The 20,964-nt window shown below is 45.4% G+C and overlaps 1 protein-coding gene across 2 annotated transcripts in view; it reads left to right on the forward strand.

The window, feature by feature from the left end:
• The window catches only part of ANK2 (ankyrin 2), an 812,025-nt gene that overhangs the window by 92,249 nt on the left and 698,812 nt on the right, over positions 1–20,964 (forward strand). The window contains exon 1 of one of the 2 annotated variants that reach the window (XM_075349661.1): positions 4,886–4,981. The exons of the other annotated variant lie outside the window; for it this stretch is intronic. The gene's annotated coding sequence lies outside the window, so the exon portion shown is untranslated. Of the gene's footprint in view, positions 1–4,885; positions 4,982–20,964 lie in introns of those variants that run through there. 2 annotated transcript variants of the gene reach the window in all.

Below are 20,964 nucleotides of genomic sequence, written 5' to 3' on the forward strand. Positions count from 1 at the left end.
GTCAGTATTGTGAACGTGCATGTGTTTCAGAAACACATGCACACTCTTGTCAGAAGTGTGCGCGGCTGTGCTGCGATGTCCGACTCGTGCGAGTCTGGCATGACAGCACCTGGCACAGCCTGCGTTCTCTGAACATGAGCGTGCATGTACACAGAAACACATGCACGTTCCTGTCAAGTGTGCGCGGCTGTGCTGGTGATGTGGCTTTTTTTATTATTTAAATAAATTAAACAAAAACGACATGCGGTTCCCCCTGATTTTATTCCCCAGCCATGATAATGCCGGCTGGGGCTGGTAGTCTCAGCCCACAGCCGCCCAGTATTGCAGCATCTCTTAGATGTGACAATCCCGATGCCTTACCGTCTCTTCTCGATTGCCCCTGAGCGGTGGCAATCAGGGTAATAAGGGATTAATAGCAGCGCACAGCTGCTACTAAACCCTAGATTAGTGTGATAGCACAGGCGTCTATGAGATACCTGCATCACACTAACCTGTAAATGAATGTAAATAAACACAGACACAGAGAAAAATCCTTTATTTGGAATGAAGTAGAAAATACACACCGTCCTTCACCACTTTATTAACCCCCAACACCCTGCAGGTCCAGCGTAATCCACACAAGATCCCACGCCGCTTCAGCTCTGCTACATAACACAGCCAGTGGCCATAGAGCACGACCGCTGGCTGTGCAGACAATGACTGAGCCACATGACTGCTTGGCAAGCAGATACTGTCACAGGCAGGGGGCGCGTGTGCCTACACCCAATCACAGATGACAGGACGGCCGGTGGGCGGGAAAGACACGGAAATCTGTATATATACGATGCACAGTACAGGAAGTGAATGCGCGACCCAGAAGCAGTGTGTCGCCATGACATTGAGTCTCGGTAAGTATGAAACGCTGTTTTATTTCTGTTTTTCTTTATTTTTTAATTATTTTCCCCAATGCCGGATCCGGATCGTGCACCCGGAATCCCGGATCTGGGTCCGGCACCCGGAAATCTTTGAAATCGCGCGGATCTGGACTTTTACAGTTCAGATCCGCTCAGCCCTACTAATCACTGGAAGTTATTATTAGTGCTTGCAGTGTTCAATATGGTTCATATAACTAAACTAAATTAGTCACTGCATAAAGCAAGACAGAATAACTTCCTGTGTTGCTATTCGATCCATTTCTGTTATCTTTCTAAATATTTTAATGTTGCCTGCGGCACATTTTTTTCAGTGGAGAAGAACTCAGTCCGGACTACATTTCACAAGAATTGTAGGATATGGATGATATTAGAAAGAATGAAGTCAAATGTTTACATTAGAACATGGTTTCACAAATTATATATTCATTAACCCACAGTATTTGTCACTAGATTTCCAACTACAAACTGCATACATAGATATGAGGCCTGATGAGACAAGTGTACTTACAGTTGAAACCAGAAGTTTACATCCACTATCTAAAAAGACACATCTGCATGATCACGTTTTTCTCACTATCATGACATCAAAGTAAACCTTTCCTGTTTTAGATCAATTAGGAACCAAAATTATTTATATTTGCCAAATGCCAGAATAATGAGAGAGAGAGAGAATGTTTAAAGGAATTTTTATTACTTTCTGCAAAGTCAATCGTTTACATACACTTAAGGCTACTTTACACACAGCGACATCGCTAGCGATGTCGCTGGTGAAAGCACCCACCCCCGTGGCGCACAACATCGTTAGTCCCTGTCACACATAGTTACCTGCCTAGCGACGTCACTGTGGCCGGCGAACCGCCTCCTTTCTAAGGGGGAGGTTCGTGCGGCGTCACAGCGGCGTCACTAAGCGGCTGCCCAATAGAAGAGGAGGGGCGGAGATGAGCGGCCGTAACATCCTGCCCACCTCCTTCCTTCCTCATTGGCGGCGGGCGCAGGTACGATGTTGTTCCTCTTTCCTGCGGTGTCACACATAGCGATGTGTGCTGCCGCAGGAACAACGAACAACATCGTACCTGCAGCTGCAATGATATTTGAGATTAGAACGACATGTCAACGATCAACGATATGGTGAGTATTTTTGATCGTTAATGGTCGTTCCTGCGTTTCACACGCAACGACGTCGCTAACGAGACCGGATGTGCGTCACGAATTCCGTGACCCCAACGACATCTTGTTAGCGATGTCGTTGCGTGTAAAGTGGCCTTAAGAGTACTATGCCTTTAAATAATATGGGACAGTCCATATGATGATGTCATGTCTTTGGCAACATTTCAGTTAATTAGAGACACACTTGTGGATGTATTTTAACCCCTTCACAACCGAGGACGTAACGGTACTTCCTAAATCATGAAGGGGTAATCACCGCCGGCTGCTGCAGTGAGCCTGCGGTGATCCCAGCACATGTCTGCCAATTTGTACAGCAGACATGTGTGCCTCACAGGTGCAGGTGGATCCATGATCCACCCGCGCCTGTTAACGCCTTGATGACGCTGTCAAAATCTGACAGCGCTATTTAAATGCTTGCAGTGGGTAACGTGCACTGATCCGCTGCCATCGGAAGCCCCGTGACATGGTCATGGGGAGCCAATGGTTGCCATAGTAGCACAGGTGATGACTACTATCGCTATCATGACTCACTTCCTGTTACAGCCGGAAGAGCACTGCCTGTAACAGAAGACAAGCATTTCTCCTGGTCTCAGCTTTGCAACTCTGATCGAGAGATATGAATGAGCAATCTGACTGCAGATCCTTATAGTCCCCTAGGGGGACTACTAAAGTAAAAAAAAGTAAATAAATAGTTTTAAAAAAATTAATAAAAAAAGGGAAAAAGCGTAAAACCCCCATTTGGCCCATTGAAAATTAAAGGGTTAAAAAAAATTGCACATATTTGGTATCGCCGCGTTCAGAAATGCCCGATCTATCAAAATATAAAACCAATTAATCTGATCGGTGGTAAATGGCATAGCGGCAAAAAAAATCCAAACGGCAACATAACGTTTTTTGGTCTTTGCAAATTTTGCACAAAATGCAGTAAGAGGTGATCAAAACATAGCATCTGTGCAAAAATAGTACCATTAAAAATATCAGGTCGAGATGCAAAAAATGAGCCATTATTGTGCCCCAGATCCAGAAAAATGAGAAGGCTAATGCGGGCGTCACACGAGACGAGCTATCGTGCGATGCATCGTCGGGTCACGGTTTTCGTGACGCACATCCAGCATCGTTTGCGACGTCGTCCCGTGTGACACCTACGAGCGACGCAAAACGTTTGCAAATCATGTGCAAATCGTTTATCTGTCACACGTCGCTCATTTTTAAAAAATCGTTTATTTTTCTTTCAGTTGGTTGTTGATCGTACCTGTGGTAGCACACATCGCTCCGTGTGACACCCCGGGAACAATGAACACAGCTTACCTGCGTCCCGCGGCACCCGCTGGCTATGCGGAAGGAAGGAAGTGGGCGGGATGTTTACGTCCCGCTCATCTCCGCCCCTCCACTTCTATTGGCCGGCCACTGTGTGACGTCGCTGTGACGCCGAACGTCCCTCCCCCTTCAGGAAGTGGATGTTCGCCGCCCACAGCGAGGTTGCTCAGCAGGTAAGGCTATGTGCGCACGTGTGCGTATTGCATGCAGTTACACTGCGTTCTGCAGCACAGCGTAACTGCATGCGTCCTGCGTCCCCTGCACAGTCTATGGAGGAGCCGTGCGCACGTGGCGTCTTAGAGCGCAGCGCTTCGGCTGCTGCCCGAATCGCTGCGTTCTAAGAAGTGACATGTCACTTCTTCCGTGTGGTTTGCATGCTGTCTATAGGGAGAGGCAGCATGCAGAGCGCACGTTCTCTGCCGGTACCATGCGCTTCAGAACGGAGCTTTTCAGCTGCGCTCTGAAGCGCACCTTTTAGGTGCTGTGCAGAGCGTACACGTGCGCACATAGCCTGAGTGCGTGTGACGGCAGTTTAACGACTTTGTGCGACACGGGCAGCGATTTGCCTGTGACGCACAAACGACGGGGGCAGGTGCAATCGCTCGTGTGATCGCACGATAGATCGTACCGTGTGACGCCCGCATAAAGGTCGTAGAAAATGGGGCAAAAAGTGCACCACTTTTTAGGGACAAACTTCTGAATATTTTTTAACCCCTTATATAAACGTAAACCTATACATGTATGGTGTCTGCGGACTTGAACCGACCTGAGGCATTACACCAAACATCACTTTTACCATATAGTGAACATGGTGAATAAAATATCTCAAAAACAATCATGCAATTGCACTTTTATTTTTGCAATTTTTCTGCACTTGCATTTTTTTGCTGTTTTCCAGTACACTATATGGTGAAACTCATGGTTTCATTTAAAATGCACGATTCCTCTTGCCTTGGAGGTGATAGTGCCCCACACTCCGTACGCATTGGACCCCGCTGCGGCTGCACAGATTACACCGATGATCTGTCCGCCCCTGGTGACGCGGTATGGTGTCCTCTGGTGGAGATTTCCATTTCATCCTTTACTGTTATGTCTTCATTAGGGAATTACTAGTCGAGCGATCTATTCACAATACATAGTGACAATGGAGCACTGCTACTGTATTTCTTTCCTTGTTTTCAGCCAATATGTAGAAGCCCATGTCAAGTCCCTTGACAATCAGCACTTAAATCTGACCTCGACATGAATTATTGTGCCATTAGGGAGCCCTGATCCCCTCCCCTGACCCTCAGGAGATGTCAGCTATCATATTGCACCCTACACATCGATAATCCATGACCTCCACGACACCACACTCAGGACCACTTCCAGGACGATCGTGGAGGATGCTGCACCTGTCAGGAGCGGGCGTAGCCGCGTGCTGTGATTGGTCGCCGCCCCGGCCGTGACGTCACAGTGTGTGAGTGCCGAAGCGGTGCGGCCAGTGTGAGCTGTATCCTCAGCACATGGATGATCGCTGGAGGCTGCGGAGGATCGCTGCTGGGAATCTCCGGATCTGACTGCCAAACTGCTGCCTGTGCCTAGTAAGTGAGGGTCGTGGGGGAGGAAGGAGGCACGCGGGGGAGCAGAGAAGAGAACTTTTTCCATAGGGAGCGTGTGATCCAGCGGGAGGGAACGTCTAGTGTCCAGGTCGGGGACATCATCTGTATTATGTGCAGTTGCTGCTTATTCCATATATGTGAAGGATGCTGGTAATGGATGACGGACCGAGCAGCCTGGAGCTGCCACACCCAGCTCCTCCCAGGGATCCTCCAGATCCTACTGTAACAATAAGGCAGGGGGATATAGATCCTAGAAGGTGGCTGCCATATGTCACTATTTACAAATATTTATCCTACATAATGGGTCACATTGTGTGATAAACTCTGGATTATGTGATTTATGGCACCACACTCACCAACAATGGTGCCACACAGCCCCAGAGTGCAGGGGGCGGCACGGTGGCTCAGTGGTTAGCACTGCAGTCTTGCAGCGCTGGGGTCCTGGGTTCAAATCCCACCAAGGACACCATCTGCAAAGAGTTTGTATGTTCTCCCCGTGTTTGCGTGGGTTTCCTCTGGGGTCTCCGGTTTCCTCCCACACTCCAAAAACATACAGATAGGGACTCTAGATTGTGAGCCCCAATGGGGACAGTATTGCCAATGTATGTAAAGCGCTATGGAATTAATAGCGCTATATAAATGAATAAAATTATTATTATTATTATTATCAATGTGGGAGACCAGGGGTACACTTGGGCACAGCCCAGACATTGAGCTGTGAACTTTAGAGGGGCAAGGATCAGTCAGAAACAGCCAAGGATTACCTGCCTACAGTGTATAATACATGATGGGACTCTTAGTCCTGCAGCAGCTGTGGCAGCTCTGGTATTAAGGGTTAAGATTGGTATTAAATAGAATGTAAAGCGCATACTCATAGAAAAGGTAGAATCGCAATGTTATTCATTATGTGATGCGTGCTGCTTGGGAGTGGCTGTTGTGATGTCCGGATATCACGGTGTCAGTGTACAAATATTAACCAGAGATGGAATCAGTTTATTATTTTAGATGCACGGTTATGTAAAAGACGTGTAAAATCACTAGTGTAAAAGAAAATGTAACTGATAGAAAGATATATTGTTCTACTTATGAGAAGTTTTTTGTTGTTTTTATGCACAGGCAGCAACCATTACTAAGGCACTGGGGAAATAAAATCCATCTTTTCTTACAGAGGGATGATAACATACTAAGGTGTACTACAATATTATAACTTAGAAATTAAAGCAAGTGTCCATCTTTAACCACATGTCATTTTAAGTCAGTTTTTCTGATTGTAAATCGCCTTCATTGATACATGAGACAATTGTAGCTGCTTGCTGCTACCACTAGGGGGAGCCCTCTGCTTTCTGCTATATTATTGAGTTATAGTATGCAATAAGCTCCATAGCTCCCCCTAGTGGAGGCCAAATATGAAACAGCATGTCCATTTCTAAAATTACCTTTATGTTTGCAATATATAACTTTTTCTCTTTACAAAATTGCCATAATCTTCAGCCCCTGATCCCTGACAGCTGAACATAAGAACTCTTCCTATGTCGGCACACAATCAGTACTATGTGTGAAGAAGGCTGATGGCCTGGATCATCTCAGTAACTAAGCCAGCCTGCTTCTCTGTCACATTGGGCTGACTTCACATATAGCACTGATGATCCTCCAACAGCGGATACACCCTCCTGTGCCAAGCACACAGCTGAAAGTTGTGCTGCCAGGATCGAGGCTCATGCAGCAGTTTTATTAGTGCCTACCAGCAGCCATGTATGTAGACTTTTTACCCTCACAGCTCCTGTTATTGCCATGTTCTGCATCAGTATGTATGTAGTCCCAGCCTATTGCTGGTGGTACTGATTAGATTATGCGCCATTGTTTCTGGAGCAGTCTTCGCGCCTCCTTCTCTATAAGCATGCTTATTTAGGTGGACAGCAGCATACGCCGCGGCAGGTATTCTCGGATTGGACATGTGTATATCCCCTTTGATGATTATTGGGCTGCCCCTATGCATATTAGATCAGCCAATCCCATTAAAATGAAAGACTGGGTGACTTTAATGTGAATACGCAGCGAAGCACAATATGTCGTTTATATAATCACTATTACCTATTGCTTTGGACCATTAGCTTGGACCAGTATCATCTCTCTATGATCAGTTCCTTAGTCTGGTGACTGTAAAGTTTCCTTGTGCAGTAAACGATTACACTCGATGGCCCCAAGGACTTCTGTTTGGATAAGCAGCATCACAGGGAAGCGCCTGTCAGAGAGCCATGCTGAGGGTAGTGTGGGATTACTGATTAGCTGCGAGCAATCTGCTTATCCTACTGAACTGTGGGTAATACTGCAGCTTGGTCTGGCTGTTGAACTGTTTTCTTTTTTTTTGGTGGGGGGGAAGCATCTTCACAGTGTAAAAATCACGCGTGGAATGTACCTGTAATTCCAGCCTGTTACGTAGTGTAGCGCTGCAATCTCTCTGGTGTGATGGATTTATCTTATATGTGAGATTTCACTGTACATAATTTCCAAATTAACATTTTGTTTTTAAATTAAAAGTCCAGTCATAGGGAAAGTAACTTAAAAGTTTCTCAACATAGATCTTCCCGAGCGCACTGCTCCCCAGCCTACCAGCTTCTTGCTGGGGGTTAGATAATGTAGCGCAGCATTCTCTCTGGTCTGATGGATTTATCACATGTGTGAGATGTCACTTACTTTACATGTCACGCCCTGGCCTATCAAGTCGTCACAGTGTATTGTGCAATCTGCCCTCCTGTACAATATCCACCTCCTCCTTGGTTACGGGTCCCTGACCTTTGGTGTTGCCAAGAACAAGCTAATCAAAATCCTAGAAACACTCTGCACCACACCCACCAGACACCAGTGGCTAACCTAAAGGGAATAGGGTTGTCCACTTGGGGGTTGGTAAGGGGAGGTCAGGAGTCAGTTGAGTGGTGACTGTCAAGGGGAGAGGTCACAAGGGAGTTGAGAAGTGACTCTCGAGAGGAGAGGTCAGGAGCTGGGCTCCTTGAGGCTACTAGGTGGCAGACGTTGGTCTGGGCCTAGTAAGATCTGCACCCCGGTCACAGGCGATCATGAAAAGAGGCACGGACTGTTGAGGAGGAGAGCCGGCGGCCTTGTGCCATCACCGGGCAGGGGCCAGGGCACGACAGGATACGTGGACTCTTGGTCAAGAAGAAGCTTCAGGCGTCCTGACAATTTACCCGACGAAGACGGAGCCTTCAAGATCCGTTCTCCACCCGCTCCAAAATTGGGGTACTAGTGCAACGAGGGGGATAGGACTTTCCCACTACATAGTCCAGAAAATCCCAAGCGTGAACCCTGAGAGCAAGCTCACCCAGTTAGCCACACTAGTGAGCGTGACCCGACTAGTTTTATGCTAAAGGGACCAGTTAGAAGAAAAGGTGTTAACGAAGAGGTTACAGGCTAACAGGCAACACCAACGGGCACGGGATCCAGGCATGCTCCCTCCAAGCGGCAGTGTCAAGAACTTTGGTTTATCACAGTCGTTGGTGTCTGCGTTATTAGACTGAGTGAGTACACAAGTGACCCTTACTGTCCCAATGGCGCACCTCCCCGTCACCATCATCGAGTCCCGGGGCATCCCCCCTACAGGTGGAGGGGTTAAACACCTGGCTGCCCACACCATCGCCACCGGGTACTCCCAATCGCAGCGGTGGTACGCCATCTTACCACGCACCACGTGTGGTGTCACAAACTTTCCACACCATCCCCTGTAAATATCCCCCCTTTTATTCCGAGTGGCCGTGCGACCCCGACCCTCGGGTCCGGAGACCCCTCGAGCCACCGCGGATCCGGACCGAGCAGCCTGGCTGCTGACGCGGGGGCGGCACATACATAATTTCCAAATTAACATTTTGTTTTTGAGTTAAAAGTCCAGTCATAGGGAAAGTAACTTATAGGTTCTCTTCACAGATCTTCCCGAGCGCACTGCTCCCCAGCCTACCAGTTGCTTGCTGGGTGGCTGTCTGCTTCTCTTCTAATGATTGATGGTTGAGCTGCTGAAACATATTTCACTCTCCCCATGTTTTACCTCTGCAGCATCAGAAAAGCCCATGGCCACTGAAAATAGTCAGATCCAGTAATCTGGCTTGTTTCAGAGCTGCACATGTAAGTGATGCGCACCATTCGTCCTAAGCCACACGGTGAGAAAATCGGTGCAAGTGGAGTGTGATAAAACATCGCATTCCCCTCGGACCAATTCTAGCCTGTGTGTCAGCACACATGAGCGATTATTTTCTCAGCCCTAATCGGACCGAGAAAACAATTGCAGCATGCTGCGACTGTAAGCCGAGACTCTTTCTCTCGCACCTATTCAAGTGAATGGGGCGAGAGAAAAATCGCACTGCACTCGCGGTACACTGGTGTACTGCCAGTGCAGTGCGAGAATGGCAATAGCCGACTACGGAGGAGAGAGTTAGAGAAATCCCTCCCTCCCCTCCTGAGAGCCAGCCCGTCCCCCGCAGCTGAGGTCTGCTCGCAGGGTCGGACCTCAGATGCAGGCACACTCGTATGACACTCGGCTCCTGCTGTGCTGCCAACACCAGCAGAGTCTCATGCGAGCATCGCAGTAGTCCCCGTGTGGCCCCAGCCTTCCTGGGAGACCAGCTGAGTAGTACAGACAGGAGAGGGCCCCTGTGCAAGAACAGTATATGGGCCCTTTGCAGTCCAATAGCTCATTATAACGCTCAATTCCACCTGGTTTGGAGATGGGAATGAGCCCCTTACCTATTGGGAACCTTTGTGGCTGTACAGGCTGCATAAGTCATAAGTCCGCCCCTGGACCAGCCACCGCTGATTGACTGCAGAGGTGGCCGATAACCTATTCAAGGATTCAAGTAATAACATTAAAAATCTTTCCCCTTATGAGGACAGAAAGGATTTTTTTTTAATAACTAATAAATTGTTTTTACAAGCACTTTGTCATTTTAAGTATTTTTAATGCTGAGAATAACCCTATAAGCTCATCCTGGATTGACGAAAATGAATCCAATGGTAACCAGCCCTAGGCTGTGATTAGTGTTAGGGTACGTCCACCCGCAATAATGCTGCGGAATCCACATTGGAAAACAATATCAGCAAAATCTGTACAAATCTCATCTACTTATAGGAGAAATTTCCTGCCCTACTGTATGGATTTTTAAAGCACAGAATGTAAATTTTTGCTTTCAGTGGCAAAAATGACATCTGAAATCAGATCCCTTGGTTACAGATTTTTCCGCAGATCACCTGCTGATCCTGGTCCCCCCACATGTGCCAGTACACCTGGTCATCACATCATCATAAATCTGCTACAAAATCAGCCCCCAAACATACACAGTGCGGGTTTGTGATGAGGAATTCCATGTCTCTATTTCTGGATTTGCTGTAGGAACCGTTAGATCAAGAGGAGGTTTTCTCGCTCCAGTCAGGGATGGGCATGCCATGGGTGCCATACAAAAGCCCAGGCGGTAAGGAGGCACTTACACCTCCAAAGCAGGTGGAATTGTGGATCATGATGAGCCATTGGATGTCAAAGGACCCATATATTGTTCATACACCAGGGCCTCTTCTGACTTGTGTCCACTCATGGCCCCTACAATGTCCCTAGTTCACTGACAATTCATTGAAAATGATGAAGAACTGAAACACAAAGTGTGTACATATATATATATATATATATATATATATATATATATATATATATATATATATATATATTACAGTGCCATGCAAAAGTATTTGGCCCCCTTGAATTTTTCAACCTTTTCCCACATTTCAGGCTTCAAGGATAAAGATAAAAAAATGTAAATGTTATAGTGAAGAATCAACAACAAGTGGGACACAGTTATAAAGGTGAATGATATTTATTGCATATTTCAAATTTTTGTAAAAAATAAATAACTGAAAATTTGGGTGTGCGATATTATTCGTCCCCTTTACTTTTAAGTGCAGCAAACTCCCTCCAGAAGTTCATTGAGGATCTCTGAATGATCCAATGTTGTCCTAAATGACTGATGATGATAAATATAAGCCACCTGTGTGTAATCAAGTCTCCGTATAAATGCACCTGCTCTGTGATAGTCTCAGTGTGCTGTTTAAAGCGCAGATAACATCATGAAGACTAAGGAACACAACAGGCAGGTCCATGATACTGTTATAGAGAAGTTTAAAGCCGGATTTCGTTGCAAAATTTTTTCCAAAACTTTAAACATCCCAAGGAGCACTGTGGAAGTGATCATATTGAAATGGAAGGAGTATCACACCACTGCAAATCTACCAAGACCCGGCCGTCCCTCAAAAATTTCATGTCAAACAAGGAGAAGACTGATCAGAGATGCAGCCAAGAGGCCAATGATCACTCTGGATGAACTGCAGAGATCTACAGCTGAGGTGGGAGAGTCTGTCCATAGGACAAAAATCAGTCGTACATTGCACAAATCTGGCCTTTATGGAAGAGTGGCAAGAAGAAAGCCATTTCTCAAAGATATCCATAAAAAGTGTTGTTTAAAGTTTGCCACAAGCCACCTGGGAGACACACCAAACATGTGGAAGAAGGTTCTCTGGTCAGATGACACCAAAATTTGACTTTTTGGGCACAATGCCAAACGATATGTTTGGCGTAAAAGCAACACAGCTCATCACCCTGAACACACCATCCCCACTGTCAAACATGCTGCTGGCAGCATCATGGTTTGGGCCTGCTTTGCTTCAGCAGGGGCAGGGCAGATGGTTAAAATTAATGGGAAGATCGATGGAACCATATACAGGACCATTCTTGAAGAAAACCTGTTGGAGTCAGCAAAAGACCTGAGACTGGGACGGATATTTGTCTTTCAACAAGACAATGATCCAAAACATAAAGCAAAATCTACAATGGAATGGTTCACAAATAAACGTATCCAGGTGTTAGAATGGCCAAGTCAAAGTCCAGACCTGAATCCAATCGAGAATCTGTGGAAAGAGCTGAAAACTGTTGCTCACAAACGCTCTCCAACCAACCTCACTCAGCTCGGGCTATTTGCAAAGGAAAAATGGGCAAGAATTTCAGTCTCTCGATGTGCAAAACTAATAGACACATACCCCAAGCAACTTGCAGCTGTAATCGCAGCAAAAGGTAGTGCTACAAAGTATTAACTTAAAGGTGATGAATAATATTGCACGCCCAAATTTTTAGGTTTTTATTTTTTACAAAAATTTAAAATAAGCAATAAATATCGCTCACTTTTACAATTGTGTCCCACTTGTTGTTGATTCTTCACCATAACATTACAATTTTTATCTTTATGTTTGAAGCCTGAAATGTGAAAAAAGGTTGAAAAATTCAAGGGGGCCAAATACTTTCTCAAGGCACTGTGTGTGCATATGTGTATATATGTATATATATGTATGTATGTATGTATGTATGTATGTATATGTAGGTATATATAGTGTATATATATAAGTTGTCGAACTTTTTGTTGTCCAGCCATTTAGTTTCATTTGTATAAGAGCGGAAAACTCCTTGGAGGATACTGGGATTTAATCTTTATCGGTGTTAATACTTTTACTGGAAAACAACTTAGATGAAGTACCATAGGAATAAATTCTATTTGAAGTCATAAATAAAGCATAAGCTATATAATAATGCTAATGTCCTCGGCAGGAGCCAGGAGCTTTGCTCGGTTATTATAACACACTGGGCATATGGCCCATCCTCAGAAATGTCTACAGTTACTGCTCTCTGCATTGTAAGGCTGAGTCACTTAATAGCCAGATGCTACTGTTTATCAGATCTGGGAAGTGGGGAGGAGAAAAGAAAGCATATTTAGAATTGTATCTAGGTATCGCACAGAGAGGCTTGTTTATTGAAGACTTCGATACCCAGCATGCTGTCTCTGAGAAAATAACATTTCCTGATATTCTTCTGCATTCCTTCAATACTGGAAAGTGCAAGTTCAGCATCTGGTTTACCATCATAACCAGGAATCAAGAAATAACGATCTGACTTCCATTTTATTCTGCATGAATATTGACTAGTGGCACTTCTTGAGCTTTCAGGATTTTTAGCTTTATATGTCTGTTAGTTTTCATTTTACTGGGATTACGAGACATTATTTTATGCAGAAACCGCCCTGCAACATTCTAGGGGCTACTGATTGATTGCAATAGAGGTATGAAATAAACAAGTGCCCTCAAGTTTGCTAGATTAGTACTCCTATTAAGTATTGTGCTACTTTATCAAACTAAATTAGTAACCAAAACAAAATTAAAGGGGATGTCCACTACTTGGACAATCCCTACTCATTTACCTTGTTTGCCCCCGTAAAAATAAATAAGCCTATACTCACCTCCAGTGCGGCTACATGTTCCCGTAGGCCCACGCGACATTGTTATGATGCTTGACCCCGCAATCAATCAGCATCGGCTTCCTTCACCCCGCCTTTGGACATTTGAGCAGGATGTGAGTGCTGCGGTGATTTCCTGTTCAAATGTCCTAAGGCGGGGAGAAGGAAGCCAGCGCTGATTGGTCACGAGGACCGCGTGTCATAACAATGTCACATTGGCTCCAGGAACGCAAATTCGAACATCGCTGGAACTACGGACGCTTCGGAGGTGAGTAAAGACTTATTTATTTTTCTAGGAATGAGATGGGGTTGTTCAAATAGCAGACAACTCCTTTAATAACAGAATAAAAAGTTAACAGAATATGGTAAGAAATAGACAAAGACTTTTTAAAAAATGTATTTATTCTGATGGATCAGCCGTGTTGGACCTGAGGATGATGAGTAACACCTCAACTTTTTATTTTTAACTAGACCAAGCTTGTGGCTGCTCCCCTGAGTATTGTTTTTTTTTTTTTTTTTCCTTTTTATGATCCTCCATACGGTTTCAGAGATATGGTCTTGTTTAGTCAGTTTGGGGTTTTTTGTTTTTTTTTTAACTATGGGGGCGTTTAGCTGTTTTGCATAATAACCCTGTGAGCACCATAAAAATTTGCACTGAATAAAAAGTCTACAACTATGGCGGATTTAATACAAATATTCTAAAAAATAATCAGCAGAGCATCAGGAATAAAACAAAAGTAAAAAAATTCCCACTTTTGACCTGGTGGCAGGTCCCCTTTATACTGATGAGTGACAGATACAATAGCAGAAAGTACATTTTTCATTCGTATTGGAAAGAATATACCATCTTCAGGAAATAACCATATTAGTGACTCATCAAGTACTTAGTGTGATCTCCATTAGTGGATTAGGTTACAAATTCAATTACAAAGTCTCCTTTCTAGAATTTGTGTTAGTGGTATTCTCCAGGAATTGTCCAGGGATCTTGTTTAGCTGAGATGTTCACTGATTCTTGAATGCTATCATTGCGTCTGGGAACATTTGCAATTTATAGTAACCCCTCTGTCTAGTGCTGACAAATATGAGTGTCTACAATGGCCATAAATCCATTATTGTAAATGGATGATCTGGGTGGTGTCTGCACTGAGAGTGTACATGTACAAGTACCAAACAATGTATAGCATATGAATAGAGAAATACTCACAGTCCAGATCTATTGTAATTTTCATCCATTTCCACCCTTAAACTTGATGACAGTTGGTTCAAGAAATCATCTACATTTAAAGGGAGTCTGTCACCCCCAATATGGCAATTAAGCTGCCTAAACATTTATATAGGGCACCTATGCCCTACTAAAATCACACTAAGCAAGTATAGCTTTTCTCAGGGGTGCACAACATATTTTGTTTGAAGGGCCACATTTCCATACTGAATCAATTCCCAAGGCCGCCAAAAAGTTAAAGGGGTATTGTATGAATACATAATCAGAACCACCATCAATCAGTACATTACCAGAACCAAGTGTAAAGTATTTGAAGAGATTCTACTCAGTTTCTGCTCCCAAAAATTTAGTGTAAACACATACTAACTTAAACGGAGTATCGGAGCAGAAACGCACCAAATCCTCCTCATAAAAATACTCAAAACTATATGATATGAGATTATTTTTTAACATAGACATGAAGTATGTTATGGATTGCTACATGTGTAGAAGAAGAAACCCACTGTTTGTACATGAGTGCAGCACTAGAACCACCATCAGTACAGGAATACAGCACCATAACCAACGTTACTACACAAGTGCAGCATCAGGACCATCATCAGTACATTAGTGCAGTGCCAGAAGCACCATCAGTACATTAATGCAGCTTTAGAACCACCATCTGTATATTAGTTCACTGTACATTAGTTCAGTGCTAGAACCACCATCAGTACCAGATTTCAGCACTAAAACCATCATCAATACATGAATGTAGCATTAGTATCACTATCGGTAAATTAATATGGTGCCAGAACCACCATCAGTACCAGAAATGCAACACCAGAACCACCGTCAATACACGAATGCAGCTCCAAAAACACAGCCAGTACATGAATGCATAGTGTAGAGATCAAGTGTAATGTCATGTCAGCCCCATAGATGTATTGTCTGATCTTACAATTCTCAGTATGTCCTTAACAATGGGAAGGAGATACTGGGAGTTGTTGTTATCAGTCATCATTGAACTGCCTACCATACAAAAACCACAGTACTGATAAGATGTAGTCAGTGTCACAAAAACATTTACATTCAGGTACCTTATAGATGACATCTTTCCTGATTGAAGTTGTTTCCATCCCTTTTGTCTCCACGTAGCAAAGACCCATGATGAGATTTCATGCCCAGAGCTTATCTCTGCAGACATCCTTCTTCTTCGTTTACAGCTGTACTTCCCAGGACAGTACCTTTAAAAAAAAAAAAAAGTATCATACTGACCCACAAAAATAAATCTCCCATGCTGCGCATCTGAAAAAATAATTAGCCCTCACTGTGCTGCACAAAATATCCACCCCAAACTGTGGGAAGAAACCATTGGGGATCATCCTCTTGGACTAGTCACCTGGTGATATGTTTTCCTTGAAAAGCCGCTGCGTTTCAGAGTAAAACATGCCTGGTTTAAATAAAAGAGCCAGTGTCTGATTCATGCTGCCTGTGATTCGGGCAGCATGAATCAGCTGGGAGATTCTCTCTGCAAATTGTGAAACTACTAATTTGGATAGATCTCAGTGAATGTAATATTCCATTAATAATCATAATTTCAGTTTTATGTATTCTTATGTAATGCCCCATGTCTAGTAATATATATTATAATCACACCTGTATTCTTGCGCATTAATATATTAGGTTAGGTTCACATTAGGCTGGTTTCACACTACGTCTTTTTAACATCCGTTGAAAACGTTTTTTTTAACGGAAGTACGGATCCTGTGCAAATCCGTTTTGTGTTTAATGCATTTTCAATGGACTCACGTCCACTTCCGTTTGCATTCGTTTGCGTCCGTTAGATGCAGGATCCGTCATTTTGCGTTAATTTAACATGTTTCAAAAACGCAACATGTAGCGTTTTTTGGCTTTGTCAAATTAACGTATGTCACAGGATCCTTGACATTGCGCCGCGAGCTGCAATGCATGTCAATGAGTGCTGGATCCTGCCTACCAAAAGTCGTTCAGTTGCGTTATAACAGGATCCTGATTCTCTACTGAGCATGCCCGGTACAGGGACAGGGTCGGTCGGTCGGTCTGTCTCTCTCTCTCTCTCTCTCTCTCTCTCTCTCTCTCATGTGCACGCTGCCCGGCTCTGCTATGTGCACGCTGCCCGGCTCTGCTATGTGCACGCTGCCCGGCTCTGCTATGTGCACGCTGCCCGGCTCTGCTATGTGCACGCTGCCCGGCTCTGCTATGTGCACGCTGCCCGGCTCTGCTATGTGCACGCTGCCCGGCTCTGCTATGTGCACGCAGCCCGGCTCTGCTATGTGCACGCAGCCCGGCTCTGCTATGTGCACGCAGCCCGGCTCTGCTATGTGCACGCAGCCCGGCTCCTAGCAGCTGTAGACACTCGTAACCAAGGTAAATATCGGGTATCCAAGGCCGATGTTTACCTTGGTTACCAGCGTATGCAGCTGTCAGAAGCCGGCTCCCAGTCTAGCTCCCCTCAATCCCGATCACATGACTCCTTTGCCCGCCCCTAACATCCAGTGCAGGATCCTGCAAAATAACATATGCGTTTGCATACGTTATTTGCTGTAAAAGCAGGATCCGTACTTCCGCTAAAAAAACGTTTTCAGCGGATGTTAAAAAGACGTAGTGTGAAACTAGCCTTAGTGAATGGAGAGTCTGTGACAAGTTCTGTCTGGAAATGAAACAAATCTGGTTGTACTGAATGGGGAGCCATCTGGTGCCATATTTGTCCCTCATTGGATAGATGCATTGTTGCAGGTGTTCGCTACTTGTTTTCGGAAGAAACCGAAAAATAGAATATCAAGCGCTGCCTTAACTTCATCTGTACTTTACTTTTAGTGAGATATGTCTCTTTTCTTGCAAAAGTGTCTGAGATTGCTCCTTTTAAACAATTTTCTTCTTCTGACAAAGTGACAGAATTTGAAATGTCATTGAAACTCTTAGCTGACACTGGCCATTAGAGATCACCAAATAATGGCAAGAATCATCTAACATGTTGGTGAGGGTCTGTAATAGGAACCCTCACCAGTCACTAGAATGATGGAGCCCCTTTTGCCAGAGGCGTATCTAGGGGGGGGGCTGGCGGGGCATCTGCCCTGGGCGGAGTGTCGGGGGGGGGGGGGGCGCTGTCATGCCGACTGATGCAGCACTGAGTTTCCCCGGTGGCCAGGGCCAGCGTCAGCACCTGGCTGTCAGCAAGGGCGGTGATGTATGCTGCTGCCCCCGGGCCGAGTTCCGGGTACCGCAGTGCTCCTGCCGGCAGCCCGCACTTCCCTGGTTTGCTGGCTCTTAACTCCTCTCCTGCACGCAGCTTTCACTGCTGCGTGTAGGGTCTGTTTGTCCGTGGGCGGAGCTAGCACGCACTGTGCACTGTGCTCCCCGTCCAACAGATGAAGGTAGATGCTAGAGTGTACTGGCTCCTTCCAGGTATGACTTAATTTGTAATGAAGCTGGTCACACCCACTAACATGGAAGGAGCCCATAAATTCTAGGCTCAACCCACAGAAGAGCCGAAGCATCTACATATCGCCGAGCTGTATGTCATCCTTCCCACCCCAGTGCTGTATACCCGAAGTACTATCTGTCCCACGCACCCCAGAGCTGTATACCCCCAGTACTATTTGCCCCACACACCCCAGAGCTGTATACCCCCAGTACTATTTGCCCCACACACCCCAGAGCTGTATACGCCAGTACTATCTGTCCCATGCACCCCAGAGCCGTATACCCCCAGTAATACTTGCCCCATGCACCCCAGAGCTGTATACCCCCAGTAATATTTGCCCCACACACTCCAGAGCTGTATACCCCCAGTAATATTTGCCCTACATACCCCTGAGCTGTATACCCCCAGTACTAATTGCCCCACACACCCCTGAGCTGTATACCCCCAGTACTAATTGCCCCACACACCCCAGAGCTGTATACCCCCAGTACTATTTGCCCCACGTACCTCAGTGTTGTATACCCCCAGTACTATCTGTCCCACGTACCTCAGTGCTGTATACCCTGAGTACTATCTGTCCCACGCACCCCAGAGCTGTATAATCCCCGGTACTATCTGTCCCACGCACCCCAGAGCTGTATACCCCCAGTACTATCTGTCCCACGTACCTCAGTGCTGTATACCCCCAGTACTATCTGTCCCACGTACCTCAGTGCTGTATACCCCGAGTACTATCTGTCCCACGCACCCCAGAGCTGTATACCCCCAGAACTGTTTGTCCCTACCACCCCAGTGCTGTATGCTCCCAGAACTGTCTGTTCCCTGACACCAGTGCTGTATGCTCCCAGAACTGTCTGTCCACCGACCCCAGTACTGTATACCCCCCAGAAGTGTCTGACTCTCCACTCCAGTGCACTATACCCCCAGAGCTGTATGTCCTCCCCACCCCAGTGCGGTATACCACCCCACAGCTGTATCTCCCCCACCCCAGTACTGTACACCCAAAGAGCTGTATGTCCCCCCCACCCCAGTGCTGTTTGCCACTTCAGAGCTGTATGCCCCCCTCTGGAGCTGTACGTGCCACCATTGCTGTATGTCTCTAGCCTCTCCTGTGATGTATATAGCAGTGTCAGTGTGCTCTGTGTGCGGCCATGTCTGTTAGCCATGGCCACCAATAAGCACAGCACAGCCACATGCCCAGGAGGAGATGGATGGGAGACAAGCTGGAGAGGTGAGTGAGGCTGCTGCTGACTTCCCCTTATTAATATCTCTAATGTGTCTGTGTGTGCATGTATGATGTGTTTCTATGTATGTCAGTGTATAGATTTGTCGATTTAGATGTATTCTTGTGAATTTGTCTTTAAATATGAATATGTATGTATGGGGCCGACTGAGACTCTTTTGCCCAGGGCCCACAAAAACCTGGAGCCAGCCCTAGATGTACTGGAAGTTGTCAGTTCATGCAATACAAATGTGTATGGATCTGACCTGATATTACAATTGATGTACCATGTACTGCTTGTGGTTCTGATTATGTATTTCTGTACCGATGAGGGTTTTGATGCTGTATTTCTGAACTGATGGGGTTATATGGATGTATTTCTGTGCTGCTGGTGGTTCTGATGATGAATTTCTGTACTGCTGGTGGTTGTGAGGCTGTGTTTCTGTACTGTTGGGTGTTATAATTATGTATTTCTGAACCTCTGTTGGTTCTGGTGCTGTTATTAGCTCTGATCCTGTACACAGGTAACAATTCATAAATTGTAAGATTCGACAACCTCTTTACTTACAATTGGGATACACTGCTTAATTGTATAAGTAAAGGGCTTGTCTAAGTTTGAGATGAAATTCTGCAATGACTCTAGGTGACTGCAGGCTTCTGAATTCTCACAATGCATGCTCTGCACACTTTTGTGATTCTCTGGTGCCAGTGGCAAGAGTGAACGGTCATGTGAGCGCAAGTATGAGATTTTTATATTTCTGGCCACATTCTGATTTGACGTGTCCAGCCTCACTCAATTAATTTTGAGCGAGACCACGCATGCCTAGTCAGCACGTGACCACATATATGTAAATCACATACTTGCAGTTTCATGACCTCCCACTCTGACCATTCGCACCAGAGAATCCTGACAGCGGGCAGTGTGCGCACTGTGAGAATTCAGAAGTCTGCAGTCACATAGTAACTGCAGATTTTCATCTCAAACTTGGACAACCCCATTACTTATAAAATTAAAGTCTGTAGCCCAATCATAACAGCATGTAATATACTCCCTGTCAGGATTCAGCTCTGCGTTTGGTTCCAGCAGTCAACATTTCGCCACTCCACTCATATGTGATTTTCATAATTGCATGTGACAACTGGGTTTTCTTCATATGTTTCTCTTTGAAGATTAAGATAATTAAATTATTAAGAGCATCTCTTTATCACGTGACTGTGAGTGTGCAAATCACATATGAATGATTGGTCACATGGGGGGGCGCCAAACTGAAGTCTTGCCCCGGGTGCCAAAAAGCCTAGATACACCTTTGCTTTTGCTTTTAGCTTAGAGATTTACTCAACTGCAAACTAGTGTTGATAGCTGAATCATGAAAATAAATGAGACTATAATCCACATTCACTGCCCAGTTCTGACCTGTGGTCCCTGGATTTCACCTCTGTAGCCGGCATCCTCAGCTAGACATCTCCTGGGCACCTCTGTCATCTCCTAAGCCATGCAAAGTCATGATGTTGTGAAATGCACTTTATGAAGTCAAATGAGTCCTAGCAACATCATTGTGGGGTACTCGGTCCCGGGTGCTTTATAACTGGGGAATGTCACTTTGGTGGCCGTTGCCCGGTCCCGTGCCCTGCGGGCTTTTTAATGGGGAGTATTTACAGGGGAGATGAAAGTTATTAGTGTGACGCCACCTGTGGGTTGCGGTTAAGATGATGGAACCGCTGCTGCTGAGTTGGTTACCCCTAGGGCTGGTG

This window comes from Anomaloglossus baeobatrachus, chromosome 1 (assembly GCF_048569485.1).
Source record: "Anomaloglossus baeobatrachus isolate aAnoBae1 chromosome 1, aAnoBae1.hap1, whole genome shotgun sequence".
Taxonomy (NCBI): domain Eukaryota; kingdom Metazoa; phylum Chordata; class Amphibia; order Anura; family Aromobatidae; genus Anomaloglossus; species Anomaloglossus baeobatrachus.